The following is a 15268-nucleotide window of genomic DNA, read 5'->3' as shown; positions in this document are numbered from 1 at the left end:
GACACAACCTGTCACGATTGGCCCTCCCAGTCCATGTGTTCATGTTTTGGTTTTGCTCATGTGCGTTTTTGTTTTGGTTTAGTCCAGCCCCTCGTTTTGTAACTCCTCCCCTGATTGTCTCCGCCTGTTTTCCACCTGTCCCTTGTTGTCCCTGTTGTATTTAAGCCCTGTCTTTGCACATTGTGTTTGTGTATTGGTCTTTGTCTAATGTGTTGGTCTTTGTTTGAACTGTTTGCTTGTTTGTGTTACTCGTCATGTCTGCACCTGGCTCTGTTCGTGTTGGCTCAATGACCTTGGACCGTTATGACCCTGATTTTGGATTTGCCCTCAATAAAAGTCGCTTACCTCCGCACATGCGTCCGCTACCTCGCTCCACGTTACACAACCATATTGTGTCCCTTTTTCAACAGTAACTCTTATGCTCATTCAAAATATTTTAGAGTTATGGATTTTGTTATAAAATTTGTTTCTTTCATTACCGTATCCACATTAGGCATCTTTTTTTCCCCTAAATCAATAGTAACAGCAACATCTTTGAACAAAAATTGGAATAAAATTACTTGACCCATTATTATGTAGAATGAATCAATCATAATGGTTTATTTACTTGTAAAGAGTTACTGATTTATTTTAATAAAACAAGAAAATGATGGTGTGGACAAGGACATGGCAGACTGGACCAGGATATGACGAGGTGGAATGAAGTGAATTTCATATTTACAAAAATGGCAGCAGTTACATTATAACAGTCTGTCCATAACAAACACCTTAGCATGTATTTGACAGTGGAGAGTGGCTTTGAGTGTGAAAGTGAAGGAGAGAATGTGTTTGTGTTTTGGTCATGCTTGCATATTTAAGTGCCCTTGTTGCAGTAAGGTCAAATTAACCTGTTTTATACCTTGGAAAAAACAATTTTCTTTCATCATTAATAGTTTAACTACTACTTTGTTTAAAAGGAAACAAAAACAACAAAGACATATGTATATATATATATGTCCATCTTATCATATATGCATCCACCCTGTCATGGCAAGATTTACAATTGGATGGATCAGGGAGGCTCAATCCTGGTTCTGGAGATGTACTACCCTGGAGAGTTCAGATCCAACACACCTGGCTCTAATTGTCAGATGCTCCTGAAGGCCTTCATTAGGTGCATTAGATTAGGTGCATTAGATTAGGGTTGGAGCTAAACTCTACAGGGTGGTAGAACACTTCCAGGGTAGACAATGACAGGGTCAACAATATTAGCTTTTGATGAACGCACGGTTAGCCTACAGCTGCAGACATGTGATGACCTTGTTTTCAAAGCTTGACCTTAGCTCAGCTAAGTATGGAGGCAGTGTGAGAAAAAATATGTAGAATTAAACACTAAATTATTATGATTGTTTTTATTACTTTATTATTATTATTATTATTGTTATTATTATTATTATTATTAGTAGTAGTAGTAGTAGTAGTATCTTCTAAGCCACTTATCCTCTTGGGTTGCTGAGTGGAGCTGGAGCCTGTCTTCAGTCCACTGAAGATAACAGTATATGAAGCTTATGATGTCACTGATTATGAAGGTCACTTAAATTGGCAGTTATTCCACGACGACCGGGTGGACAGCAAATCTTGGGCAAGTTTAAATAGCTTGATATTTTTATGACAATGGAAAAATAAATAATCAGAATGACTAAACTATTAATAAACCTTATGAAAACTTTAAGTAAATTTAGAAAAAAAAGTTGTTTTTATTTAACAAATTAAAAGAGCCATTCAGCGTCATCATGCAGCACTTCAGACATGTCAAAATCTCCCTCTCACATCAAAGAAAGTGGTATGAAGCATACAAAATAGTAACATATTCCTGCCAATAAAGCAGTCAGTGTCTAATAGCAACATCACAATAGCTTCCTGTTAGCACAACAAGGTGCAGTATGCTAATATTTAGGCATGCTAACCTGCTAAAATCCTGCACTATTAGATTAGTACATATCTTGTGTGTGGCACAAACCCTATGAAACTTAGTCTTCATTTGGGACACAGCTAAGATGATCTCCAGGTCATCATTGTATTATCATGATCTTCCCTTGCTAGTGATTGACATTATGCTCAAGCATCCTGCGGGGAAGAGTTAACCTCTTAAATTCTAAATGACCTGCAGGCCCAGCAGGCTTACTCTTCAGTAGTTGCTGAATAATTCATAGAAGTTCATAGTCTTAAAAGAATAGTCACCACCTTAACTGAATAATACACCAAGGCAGCAAAGGTTTATCATTTTGGAATGAAAAAGATTTATCACATATACAGAAATAAAACACAGAACTATGTGTTGCTATTTACAGAACAACTTAGACATACACAGTGCATTGAACCAGTCTGCACCTACAAATAATAATAGCACCACTGTGACATTTACATTGTAAACAGGGAATTTTCATCTGTTTTGGTCTTCTACAAAATGCCACAGCAAAAAACACACAGAAGTCCACTGTTCCAACAAATATGTCCAGCAACTGCGTGCCATTAGAGGAAAGGCACCAATTTTCAAAATTATATATCTGTCCTTCTGCAACAATAAAAAATATGTTTTTTTTTTCAATTGTGGTAAAAAATCTGTACATTTCCAGTCATTTAATTGCCTTTTTACTGAAATCCAACAGCTTTGCTAGCTTTGATAACTGATTATTCTGACATACAGTATACCATAATAATAACAGTAGCAACTGTTAAAATAAACACAATTGTCTGTAAAATAAAGGTGACCATTCATTTTTTGTGAATTTGCATTTGTTTGCACAGTTAAAATACAGCTAATGTGTGGTTTATTTACATGCAGTTCACCTTTTTTTCAAAAAATGGGTACTGAACATTAAATTTACCAGTACTATGACAGTGAAAACACTTTTTGTAACAGTGCTGGAGCCTATCCCAGCAGTCATCGGGCAGAAGGCAGGACACACCCTGGACAGGTTGCCAGTCCATCGCAGGGCAGACAGACACTCACACCCAGAGGCAATTTAGCATGTCCAATTGGCCTGACTGCATGTCTTTGGACTGTGGGAGGAAACCAGAGAAACCCACGCAGACATGGGGAGAACATGCAAACTCCACACAGAGAGGACCCCAGTCACCTGGCCGGGGAATCGAACCCAGGGCCTCCTTGCTGTGAGGCAACAGCGCTACCCACCGTGCCACCGTGCTGCCCGGGGCACAAACTAACACAGAACTCAGAACACAACTTTTAATGTAATTAAAAACACATTCAACCAGAACACATTGATTTTATAAAAATTACCAAAAATGTGTTCTGCTTTAAATTAGTTGAGGCCCTGATCTTTTACTTTAGCAATGTCACCTGGACAAATACTGCTTGAAGACAGCTTTTTCACCATGAAGGTACAAAAAAGTGTTTTTTTTTTCTCTTATGTTTTTAAACACATAGCCTTGTGAAAAAAAATCTAAATGCTGTCCCCTTCTTTCAGTCTTTCAGAAACATATAAATAATGAGTGCAGCAATTATTTTTTCCAGGAAGAAATTTTTGTTTTCTTTTTGTTTTTCCCTCATATTGCCACCGAATCACACCACAGAACCTCTTCTCCATTATATGCAGTTGTGCCATCACATAACAACATGGACCAGTCTGTTATTACCATGATTGAAGGGTGGGCCTGCACTGCAGTGGCTGAAAAGGCTTACTACAGTTGCAAATAACAGCTATTTTTTGTATGTATATATATTTTATGTATGTATATATTTTTTAACATCAATATTTATAGTATATCTAATTTGTATTTTCATGGGGCCCTAGTCTTATTTGGGCCCTAGGGGACTGCTTAACTTTGCCTAGTGCAAAGACCACCCCTAATGGCAAGTTCAGCATATAGCCTGCTAATGAGACTCCTGTCTTCCAACCCCATGTTAAGCTCTTCGGAGCATTCAAAGTTGTCAGCAACGTAAGCGTACAACTGCACTCTGTAGGACAGAGCTCATTGGATCAAGCCAAGAAACACAAGTCATGCCAGACCAAAACAGAATGTATCATGCTGCATACTAATGAGGCCTAATGACATTCATCCCCCCGTTGTTTGTTTCCGTTTTGGATACTGTTTACCAGAGAGCGTGCTAAAATGAGATCCTAACCATGTGCCGGGTGGGCGGAGTGTCAACAAGTGGGATATGAGGCATTATTAATCATGCTGGTGACTGGGCACAGTCCAGTTAATTGACCGGCAGGAGCCTTGCGTTAGTCAGTTGTATCAAGTGGGCAGAAGAAGGGGTCTTGCTGTGATCCACCACAGAGAACAACTGCGTCTCTTATAGGTCCTGAGTCCTCACAGCCAAGATGTTGCGTCAAGAGATACAAAATGAAAGACACTTCATTAATCAAGCAAGCATCTGTGTCTATGCTGGAAACAGCTGTATTTTAATTAACATATTGTGTTCTGGGCTAAGAACATGATTGCTGTTAAGTAGCAATGTGATGCAGTGACCCTTTCCAGAGGAAACAACGTACTGTTTAGATTAGCGGTATGCCTAGGGCAAGTCGCTAACACAACACCAGTCAGCAGTATGGCTCGTCCTCATTAATGAACTGAATGGCAGGCCGTTTCAGTGTCTTTGATGAGCCACCTGTAAACGATACTGTGCAAACTCTCTAATAATGAATTCTGTGTTTCCATGAACACATCACATCAGAATATGTCTATTACATTTAATTGAAGTGCCTTAATGTGACTAAGCTTTTTAAGCAATTCTGAACCTTTTTTTTTTTGGTGAGCCATCTGGACATTTATTGTCTAATGTCAAAAACAATGGTGCCAAAAATATCAGACCATTAGTATCTGACCATTAGTCTTGGTCTGTGGTGACTGACAGTTGACTTCAGAGAACATCTTAACAAGCAAACCTAGCTTTCTAGACTCAGGCTTAGTCTTTAAATGATAATAAAAATCAAGGGTCTGTCTCACAAAGTAGGATTTCTTGCTTAGACAGCTAACATTAAGCTTAGCTCTAGCTTTGCTCTACCATGGATTTTATGGGTCACTATTTGCTGGGCTACATCACTGTGACAACTTATACTGAACACTTAGGATGTAGTATCACATAGCAGATACAGTACAAAGTGCAGCTGTACTACATAGAATGCAACAGTAAAAGCACCGTCAAGATCAAGGTCATCATTTCTAAATGTACCATGCTTGGTATCAGCTTATAACCTCTTCACAGGCTGGATAGTTTTGAGCTAAAAGACCTGAGCTGAAATAAGACTAGCTAGCATCTTTAGCTGTGGTAGCCTTAGCATTTGAATGTTCATTTCAGGGGCGGTCTTTGCAGTAGGCAAGGGTAGCCAATGAGCCAAAGGCAATGCATGTATTGATGTTAAATAACTTATTCTGAGAATTTGAGCAGCTGTTATTTGTGTCTGTAGTGATTATTATTTTCAGCCATTTCAATGCAGGCCCACCCCTCAGTCATGATAATTATAGACTGTTCCATGTTGTTATGTGATTACACAACTGCCAATGCTAGGGAGGTTTCTCAGCACGGAGTGCTGCACAGGAGCAGCCGGCCATATGTAATGCTAATGTTAAGGTTTGTATAAATGCCTCCAGTGCTGAGGTCATTGTTTAAAGAAGTAATTCATATAAGTTTCTGAGTACTATTTCATAAAATATACTGCACACTTCCCCTAAACTTTCTTCCTGGAAAATGTAATCACTCTACTCATCACTTATATGTTACTCGTTACCACATTTTCTCTCTAAAATATTGGCAGATAATGTTGCTTGTTTCAAGCATTATTCCTAAAACAAGCAAAATGATCTGCTAGTCTAGTGAGATCAATTCACTTTATCAAATTACTCAGGTAAAAATGTATATATTAGATAAACTGACTAGATGATTTCACTTTCTAAGACATCATTTTCTGCAGTGTAGATGGCTGTGCCACTTGGGAGCCCAGAGCACCATCTAATTTAAAAATGTGCATCTAGGGGCCTCCGTTCCTGTCTTCTGCCTAGAGCCCCAGAAACACTAAACTCCTAGGCAAGCTTTCATGGGTTGATGTGCTACTCTGTCAGAAACCAGTGGTGCCAAATTTGGGATTTAAGCAGCTTTCAGATGAGATTTCTAAAGATCCTTTTCAGGTGACTTTTTTCCCCTTTGTAATGTTTGAGTCAATCAGTCACATATAAATATTACTTGTCAGAACAGAATAAAATCATGCTGAATACATATGTTACAACAATAAGAACTGACAAGGATGAACACTCAGAGAACACGTTGCATGATTAAAGAATTCTTTGCACCATTAGAGAGTGTTCTTCAGACTGATGGAGAATGTGTTATGTATGGTCTACATAGAACTATTTTTGAAAAAGCCTCTATGTAGCACCAAAAAACATGACATTGTAACAATAGAAGAACACTTTTTGTAACTATATAGAACCATCCATCATATCCTCCATCAACCTGAAAAACACATTCATAATGCAAAGAAGCCTTTCATTTTGCAAAGTGTTCTTTGAGTGTTCACAGCACTATATAGAGCCATTTTCTTTACTAAAGAACCCTTGGGGAACCATCTTGTTCAAGAGTGTATCTAAAACAGATAAAACTTAACCACTGCTGTAAAATAGCCAAGACTAGTTTCACAAATGGCATACACTGTATTTTAACTAGCTTTTATAAGTGCATTAAACAACACTGCATGTTTTCATAATTGTCGTGTTGTTTATATTACACTAAAGTAACTTAATGTGATATGTGTCTACTCATTGACCTTTGCTGACAAACTCTGAAACGTTTGACCCCATTAGCCAAGCTATATATATAGCCACTGCAAGTATGATCTCCACTTCACTTGCGAGATGTAAATACCCTTAAAGGACATGATTAATCACAGTGAGGTCAACATTGGTTCGTACTTACTGAGTACAACGTCTTTGCCATTTTACGAGAACTGTTTGATCTGCAAAGCACAAGACAACTGAAACACATTTGTGGCCAGGGAGCTTGACCCAGTGACTGGTGCTAAAACATATTATGGCACCACAGCTGCTCACTGGAGAATAATTCATAGCAAAGAGTGCATGACCCTGAATAAACAAGGAAATGTGCAGTTTAGAAGTTGTAGGTGGAGGAGGCTCTTTTGAGCACAAACGTTCATCAGAGAAGCCTCAGGAGAGAGGGACAGAAGGGTCACGGTAATGGCTGCTTTAACAAGACCTCACACAGCTAAAAAAATTCATGTGTTCACTGCAGTCTCTCTACACTCTGGGTGCCTATTTACTACCTCAGGTCTACTCGAATTATCCTTAATTCAAAATGGTGCTAAACAGATCCACAAAATGTTAATGCGAAATGCAAAAGCATCATTTGGAAAGAGCTAACAGAGAGAGAGAGAGAGAGAGAGAGAGAGAGAGATTGTGAGTCCAGATGGAGGCATATGATTCAAATATAAGGATCTTCCTCAGTAAGGATATGACCTGCTCTTTTGATTTTAATGTAGAAACACCCTCATCTCTCACACAGATGTATTAGGGTTACCACTTGTGAAAGTAACCTTTGTCAAAAAAAAAAAAAACAAGATTTGTTAATTTAATCTTCCTTGTCCTAAAATGCTCTTCAGCTCAATTCGTTCAATTTGTTGAGGGAGAGAACAATTACATGATTGCAGCTGTCATTGTGCCAAAATGAGTAATACCCTATTACTTTGCAATGATGCTGCACTTACAAGGGACCTGGCAGCAACTTATCAGGGCGACTAATGAAATTGAAGGTAAATATTAGAGGTACACTGCCATCTACAGGAAAAAAGTTTGAGAGGTCGGTGACCAGATAAGGACTCCAGACTTCCACTATATAAACCATCACAGTGCATGCAGAGTATTGCTTAAATCCTTTGCAGACAGAAATTATTTAGATCTAGCATTCACATCACCTATGTTCTGATAAGAGTTACATTCTGTCATGAAGCTGTTAAATAAAAATGGGTAGAACTGTTGATAATGTGCATAATAGAGCTGTGTAAGATGACCACTGAGAGTTTACAGAAACGCAACCAGTCCTTCAGGAAAGGGCTGATTTACAATGTGCACCTTTTCATAAACTTCGTAACTCTTTTGCTAGAACTGAAACGGCCATACGCCGAATGCTTTAGTAAACCTGCTCCTCACTGTGTGATCTTCATTGGCAAGTTGGTAAAGACACGTTTAGATCAGCACCATGGACAGCGACGCAGTGCCAGTCGTTTGACTCCAGTACAACTCGCCACTAGAGGAAGTAGATGCTCTCTCTCTCTCTCACACACACGCACTCTTTCTCTCTCTCACACACACACACACTCTCATAAACACACACACATTCTCTCACTCTCACACACACACACACACACACACACACACACACACACTCTTTCTCTCTCTCTCTCTCTCACACACACACACTCTCTCATAAACACACACACTCTCTCACTCACACACACACACACTCTCTCTCTCTTTCTCTCTCTCTCTCTCTCTCTTTCTCTCTCTCTCTCTCTCTCTCTCTCCCTCTCTCTCACACACACACACACACACACACACACACACACACACACACACACAGCACGACATGATTCCCATGGATCATTACTAAATATATCTCTGACATTTAAACATGTATACGTTGCACAGGGCTGCAGTTTTTAGCGAATGGCCAGATACGCTTAGCTAGAGCACGAAGGGGGTTCGGCAAGACCAAGACAATCAAACTGACAGCCAGCACACACACACACACACACACACACTACACCAAGATGGAACGCGCGCTGGCTAATCTTATGAAAAGTCAAAAGTACACAATTACTGAAACCAATCATTCCCCAAAGTTTTGAGGCCATATTATAATTGCGACCAAGTCTCGTCAATTAAGGCGATAAGATGATGTAAACGATGCCTTGCTGACGACCTGAAGATCAGCTCTCGCGCACAGCTCCGGGACACGCTTATCAGGCCGGCGGATAGCGATTTGACAATCCGCTTAATGCTGTGATAACCAGGTTCAGAAAACGTATCAGCACCTACCTTTTTTCCTCAGGGGGATTATCCCGATGTCATGCGCGCCCTGCCCTGCTGAAAACCCTCAGAGCGTTGAACGCTACTTTCGAGCCGCACATCAGAAATTCCCAAAACGCACACAGTCCGTGATTCCGCTGGGGGTGTTGCAGTGGCCCAGAGGAGGGGAGTGGTGAGGGTTCAGCCGGATCCCCCCAACGCCCGTCACCAAGCCACAGAGAGTTCACGAGCTCTTATGCTGCTACTCCAAAACATCATTAGCGCAATCGCCGCTTTTCTGTCTCTGCAAAGTTTCTCGCACGCACTTTCTCTCCGGCGCTTCAGGCGAGCAGCGAGAAGAGGAGACGATCAGTGTGAGTCATGTGTGACGTTATGGTCACTTAGAGCTGCTTTAAACCCAGCGCGAGGGAACGACTGCAAGGCCATCTCGTTAAAAGCCAGCACGCTCACGCGCGAGCACAGGGACAGCACTGCCTTTTCCAAAAGTGCTGAAAAGGAGCTGCACGAAGCTCCCACGGACGCGAGAGTGACGCAGATGATGCTTCGAAAGGTTCACGCACATTCCAGCGACGCTTTAGGTTCCTTTTGTTTCCCACCCATATTCAGACATGTTCGGACTGCATGTGAGTGCGAAACTACTAGCCAATCCCAGAGCAGGAGGCAAGCCGCTACAAGCCAATCATAGCAAGGAGGCGAAATATTGCTAGTCAATCGTGGAGAAGGAGGTGGGGTTTGTCGGAAAATAGGTGGGAAAATTGATCCTTCGAGACCTGACATTGGATTTTTATGGATTATTTCTTACGCAGTTCAGTCTGAAGTTTATTGGTGATGTTTCTGCAGCATAGCCAGACTATGAAACCAAGGAAATCATTCCATTACCCTACTTTCTAAAAATATGGATTTTTCCATACGTTCTTCAAAATATTATTTTATATTTCTTGTGTTCTATTTTAAAGCCATATATACACTATATTGCCAAAAGTATTTGCTCGGCTGCCTTCACACGCATATGAATTTGAGTGACATCCCATTCTTAATCCATAGGGTTTAATATGATGTTGGCCCACCCACTGAAGCTATAACAGCTTCAACTCTTCTTGGAAGGCTTTCCACAAGGGTTAGGAGTGTGTTTATGGGAATTTTAGACCATTCTTCCAGAAGCGTATTTGTGAGGTCAGACACTGATGTTGGACAAGAAGGCCTGGCTCGCAGTCTCCACTCTAATTCATCCCAAAGGTGTTCTATCAGGTTGAGTTCAGGAAGAACGACGTTACACACCACAATACAAAACAATGACCAGCAACCTAACAGGAGAAAACACAGGGCTTAAATACCAGGAAAGAACAAGGGTTAACAATACACAGGTGGATAACACAGGTGAGAACAATCAAAGGTGAAGTCAAGAAACAAGGGGGCAGGACAGGTAAGAATCAAAACAAAGAAAGTACATGGACAAGACCTAAACAAAACAAAAGCCCATTGAGGACTGGGAGGGGCCAATCATGACAGATAGACAGAAACACCTTTGTACTTTCAGATATAAAGCAACAGTATAACTTGATTTTCTACTATCTCTCAACTACAAAAGATTTAATGAATGTTTATCTGATCTGGTGACAGTTCTGGTGGCCTACTAGCTCTTGCAGGGTTGTTAGGGGTCCCTTTTTGTCTATAGCTACACTTTTGGATAAAAAAATAGCTGTTTTTTATCTCCTAAAAATTTTATTTTTAAGTTATTTTGACCTAAAATAAATGAAGTGTGTTCTCTGACAAAGAGGAAGATCTGGTTACAAGTAAAAAAAAAACTCAGGAATCATTATTTTTAAGGATTCATGCTGCAGTTTCTCAATTAAAAATCTATATAAAATTCCAAATAAGGGAGGCTGCACTGATTATGCTGCAGAGTACCACATTTGGGCACTTGAGCTTCAAAGCAGGGGAGTTCTTTGAATCTTTCAGGCTGGCTCCATATAAACCAATGTCATTAGGAGGAGGCTGTGAGAGAGGATTGAGAATCAATCAGCCATAGACTCCAATTGCTCTAATCAGATACAGTGTCTGAAAGGAGCAGTCAGGGACCCTCATTCGTCCTAGAGAGCTTGGGGGAAGTAGGAAAGGCTAAGATGCTGTGCAGAGAAACAGCTTAACCTTTTTGAGTTCAGACGGATATACTTCAGAATGTCATTTTTATTTGTATATATATATATTTTAATGTGCCTTGTGTGTATTCAGATTTTTATCCCAATTTAATAACTAAACTTGTGTTTCCAATATCTTGGAGCAGACCAGTTTGGAGAACAACTAACATTAATAATAATAATAATAATAATAATAATAATAATAATAATAATAATTTAGTGCAATGTGTTACAAGGTCATATCCTACTTTTCTTCCATTTGTAATATTTGTGTTGTTTTATGTACCAAAACTAGCCATAGTGCATTTTTCACATGACCATTTCCAACGTCTCTTTATCAATAGAATTAAACAGACTGTTGTGATTAAACGCGATTTAAAAAAAGTGTGCCGTTAACACAAATTCTATATGGCCCCGAGTCATCCGTAGTTCATGTTGAGACTTGACCATGCACGGCATCTCTCATTAAGAGTAGAGGTGTAAGTGGCTGTTGACAGGCAAAGATTTTTGCCAATCCGACTGAATACAATCGGCTCACAGATTCAGACTGAGGTGTTTATTCTCACTCTTTTCAACAATCTGATGAAAATATTCGTTAAAAGATGTGAAATGCTGGGTGTTACAGAACTTCCTAACAGTAACAAAACAGAGGTTCTCCTTCTGGGTCCAAAATTGGCAGGAAATAAATTACCAGATTTAATTTTAAATCTCGCAGACTTTCCCGTTACACCTGGCTCAGCAGCAAAAAATCTTGATGTCATAATTGATTCAGATATATAATTCGATCAACACATAAGTAGCATCACTAGAACAGCTTTTCTACATCTTCGCAACATTGCCAAGATAAGATATGCCCTATCCCTGCGTGATGCAGAAACACTAATGCACTACTGTCAGGATGTACGGGCAGAAATTTAAGCAAACTTCAACTAGTCCAAAACGCTGCAGCCAGGGTCCTCACTAAAACTGGAAAATTTGATCATATCAGTCCAGTGCTATCATCACTTCATTGGCTGCCTGTTAAATTTCATATTGATTATAAAATTCTTTTATTGACATATAAAGCCCTACATGGGCTCACTCTTGAGTACCTGCAAGACCTTATTTCCCATTATGAGCCATCATGACTACTCAGATCACAGAGTGCTGGCTTATTAATAGTTCCTAGTATTCATAAGGCTGAAGCTGGGGGAAGAGCTTTTTTCTTATAAAGCCCCCAAATTCTGGAATGATCTTCCTGAAACTGTTTGGGACTCAGGCACAGTCTCAATCTTTAAGACTAGGCTGAAAACTCACTTGTTCAGTTTAGCTTTTGGTAGCTAATGTTCCCCCTTAGATAAAGGCAGCAGATCCAGGGATCCATGGACACAGGGAATTATAGTAAACTGAGACGCTGGTGCTGTCGTCCTGCTGCTCGCATGCTTTTTTCCGAATATGCAACCACCCACATGTCCGGCCGGACATTAAAGGACGACTGACTGTTGAGCCCTCCTGCTACCCACTTCAGCTGCCCACACCCCAGCTACTGCCACCTACCTTGGACTAGCTGCCCACCCTACACTCATGTTTTCATAGACTCCTAGCAATTACTACTACTAATACTACTGCTATTAATATTAGTAGTATAATCACTTGTAGGTAGTTTGACCAGAGGAGGATGGATCCCCCCACGGTGAGCCTGGTTCCTCCCAAGGTTTCTTCCTCAGTTCTGAGGGAGTTTTTCCTTGCCACTGTTACCTCTGGCTTGCTTGTTCTTTACATTCTTGTTAAAACTTTGTTTCTGGAATCCTGTGAAGCTGCTTTGTGACAACATCTGTTGTAAAAAGCGCTATACCTGCTCAGTAGACGTAATCCAAAGCAAAATGACGTGCATGCATGGAGTAGTGCTTAGAGTAAAAGTTACCATGACAGCGAGCATCACGTGATTTCCAGTGCGCATGAGATGAGTTTCCAGTTGGTGCGCTTGTGTTTTTAACTGCTTTAAAATAATATCAGACTCAGAAAAACGTCCTTCACATGTACTTATAAAGGAAGCAGTGAGAGGAAGACGTCATGCTCTGAGACACAGAAGCTATCCGCCCATCCCACCTCCATCTTTTAAAGCCCAGAACATGAACTTTGTCTCCTCTGCAGACCAGGTTCTGCTCCGCCGTGTTGAACGGTATGAACCTTTCACTATGATGCGCCACGCATGCGCAGAATGCACTCACACATTCCGATTGGAGTGTAATTGGATTCAGGCATTTACACAGCTATTATTCTTCTATTTAACAGATTATGTAGAGGATTACCCACCTCGTTCAATCGGATAGAAATTGTATTCTGAATGGCCTCAACTGGACTAGACTATTCTGATTGAGGTGTTTACATGGACGTATTCTATTCCGATTGAGCTATTAGTCGGATTATTAACGGATTATTAGGATGCTGTTTACAGTGTTGTAGCTCTGTGGTATGACACTACATGTCTTTAGTGAAGTCCAACTTTGTGTAATTTATTTTTGTTTGCGCAGTACTGTGAAGTCCTACAGGCTGTGACTGAATATATCTTCAGCACAATTGAAGTTTTGTTTAGTTTTTATTTACTTTTGTTACACATATCTGAACTGAGACACAGTAGTATGTGACTACATGTCTTATATTTGAGACTACAGCTCCCTGATCTATTACAAATCCAATTTTCTGTTTTGTAGGTTCAGTATTACTGCCTAGTATGTGAGTGAATAAAACTCCCTTACAGTTTTCTCTTGTCCCAGCAGTTTTTAACATAAGTACATTTAGCATAAAACGTGTTCACCATTTTAATTGTAACATTTCACTTAAAAATCCTTATTTTCTATAACATTTACACAGATTTTTAATATAATATTTATAATATATATATATATATATATATATATATATATATATATATATATATATATATATATATATATATTTCTGTGTAGATTGTGTTGATTCCCATGATATCACAGAAACAATTAATTGAAAATGGGCTGTTTTTGCATCATAGTTTTTATATATGGATTGCATGGTACTTTTTTACATATTACTTCAAACTCCTTTAAAGTAAGCCAACGAATTTAGGTTTTCCACATTATGCGCCTTTTATAAAAAAGTGAGGGAAATACTGTTTTCCTCAATACAGGCTCTTTACAATGCAAAAAAGGTGAAAAAAAGGAAGAAATACAAAACAAGACATGAAGCAAGAAAATGAAGCCGCCCCCAACACACATGAAGCCTGTTTCATTTTGAAACATTTGTCACGCTTCACTGTCAAACACTTCAGTGCATTTGGAGAGGAACACTAAGTTCTTGACTCCATACAAGCATGCACACACCAACTTACTGGTTGGTCACACAGTGAGACAGACGGACACCCTGCTGTCTCTCCCTCTGTGATTCCCAGAGGAAGCTCAAGGCACAACTGGAACATGAACCTGAATCCCAGCTGTAGGAAGCTTGCCTGTAGTGCTGAGTTGTGCCTTGTCTGCACAGCAAACTCCCCAGTGTTGAATTAACTCTTGCAGTGTGTTTTTGTGCCCAGCTGGACTTACACGAACAGAGTAGGTGTTAGTTCGACACGAGGGGATTTAGCTGCGTGGGTGCACCATCAGAAGAAATCTGTTACATTTCTAAATGAAGATGATCTCCCAGATATGGAGCCATTTCAGTAGGCAAAAATGAAAGGGGAAATGAAGCTGTATTCACAAACCATTTTGAGGTGGAAGTATAGGTCTGCGATCCAAATCCCCTGCCTGTGAAGGTCACGGTCACCATGAGCTAAAAGCTTGTAGTGGTGTAAAAAATTTCAATCAGAATTGAAAATGAAGCAACATAAGTGAACATGATTTGAGCCTTCATGTTTTTGTCCCTTCCTATATTTTTTATCCATTTATGAGTAGTTTTTTAAAAAAAAATACTTTTACTTTTCAATACCAAAAAGAACAGTAAGAATGTGCAACCTATTGTACAATTTCTCTTGTACCACATGCCAGGAAAGGTATGCTCAATATGCAGAGCCTTACATTGAAAGAGAATTGAAAGAGAACACATGCAAGTGGGATTAAGAAAAGGAACATATT

General features: G+C 39.7%; 1 protein-coding gene across 1 annotated transcript in view; it reads right to left on the bottom strand.

The window, feature by feature from the left end:
- Positions 1-9619, bottom strand: part of nlgn1 (neuroligin 1) — a 307133-nt gene extending 297514 nt beyond the window's left edge. Inside the window, exon 1 of the mRNA XM_017717826.2 lies at positions 9055-9619. The gene's annotated coding sequence lies outside the window, so the exon portion shown is untranslated. The remainder of the gene's footprint in view (positions 1-9054) is intronic.
- Positions 9620-15268: the final 5649 nt, after the last annotated feature.

Source organism: Pygocentrus nattereri, chromosome 15 (genome assembly GCF_015220715.1).
Source record: "Pygocentrus nattereri isolate fPygNat1 chromosome 15, fPygNat1.pri, whole genome shotgun sequence".
NCBI lineage: Eukaryota > Metazoa > Chordata > Actinopteri > Characiformes > Serrasalmidae > Pygocentrus > Pygocentrus nattereri.
Note: the sequence above shows the minus strand (reverse complement) of the source record. Positions and strands in the feature narration are given on the sequence as shown.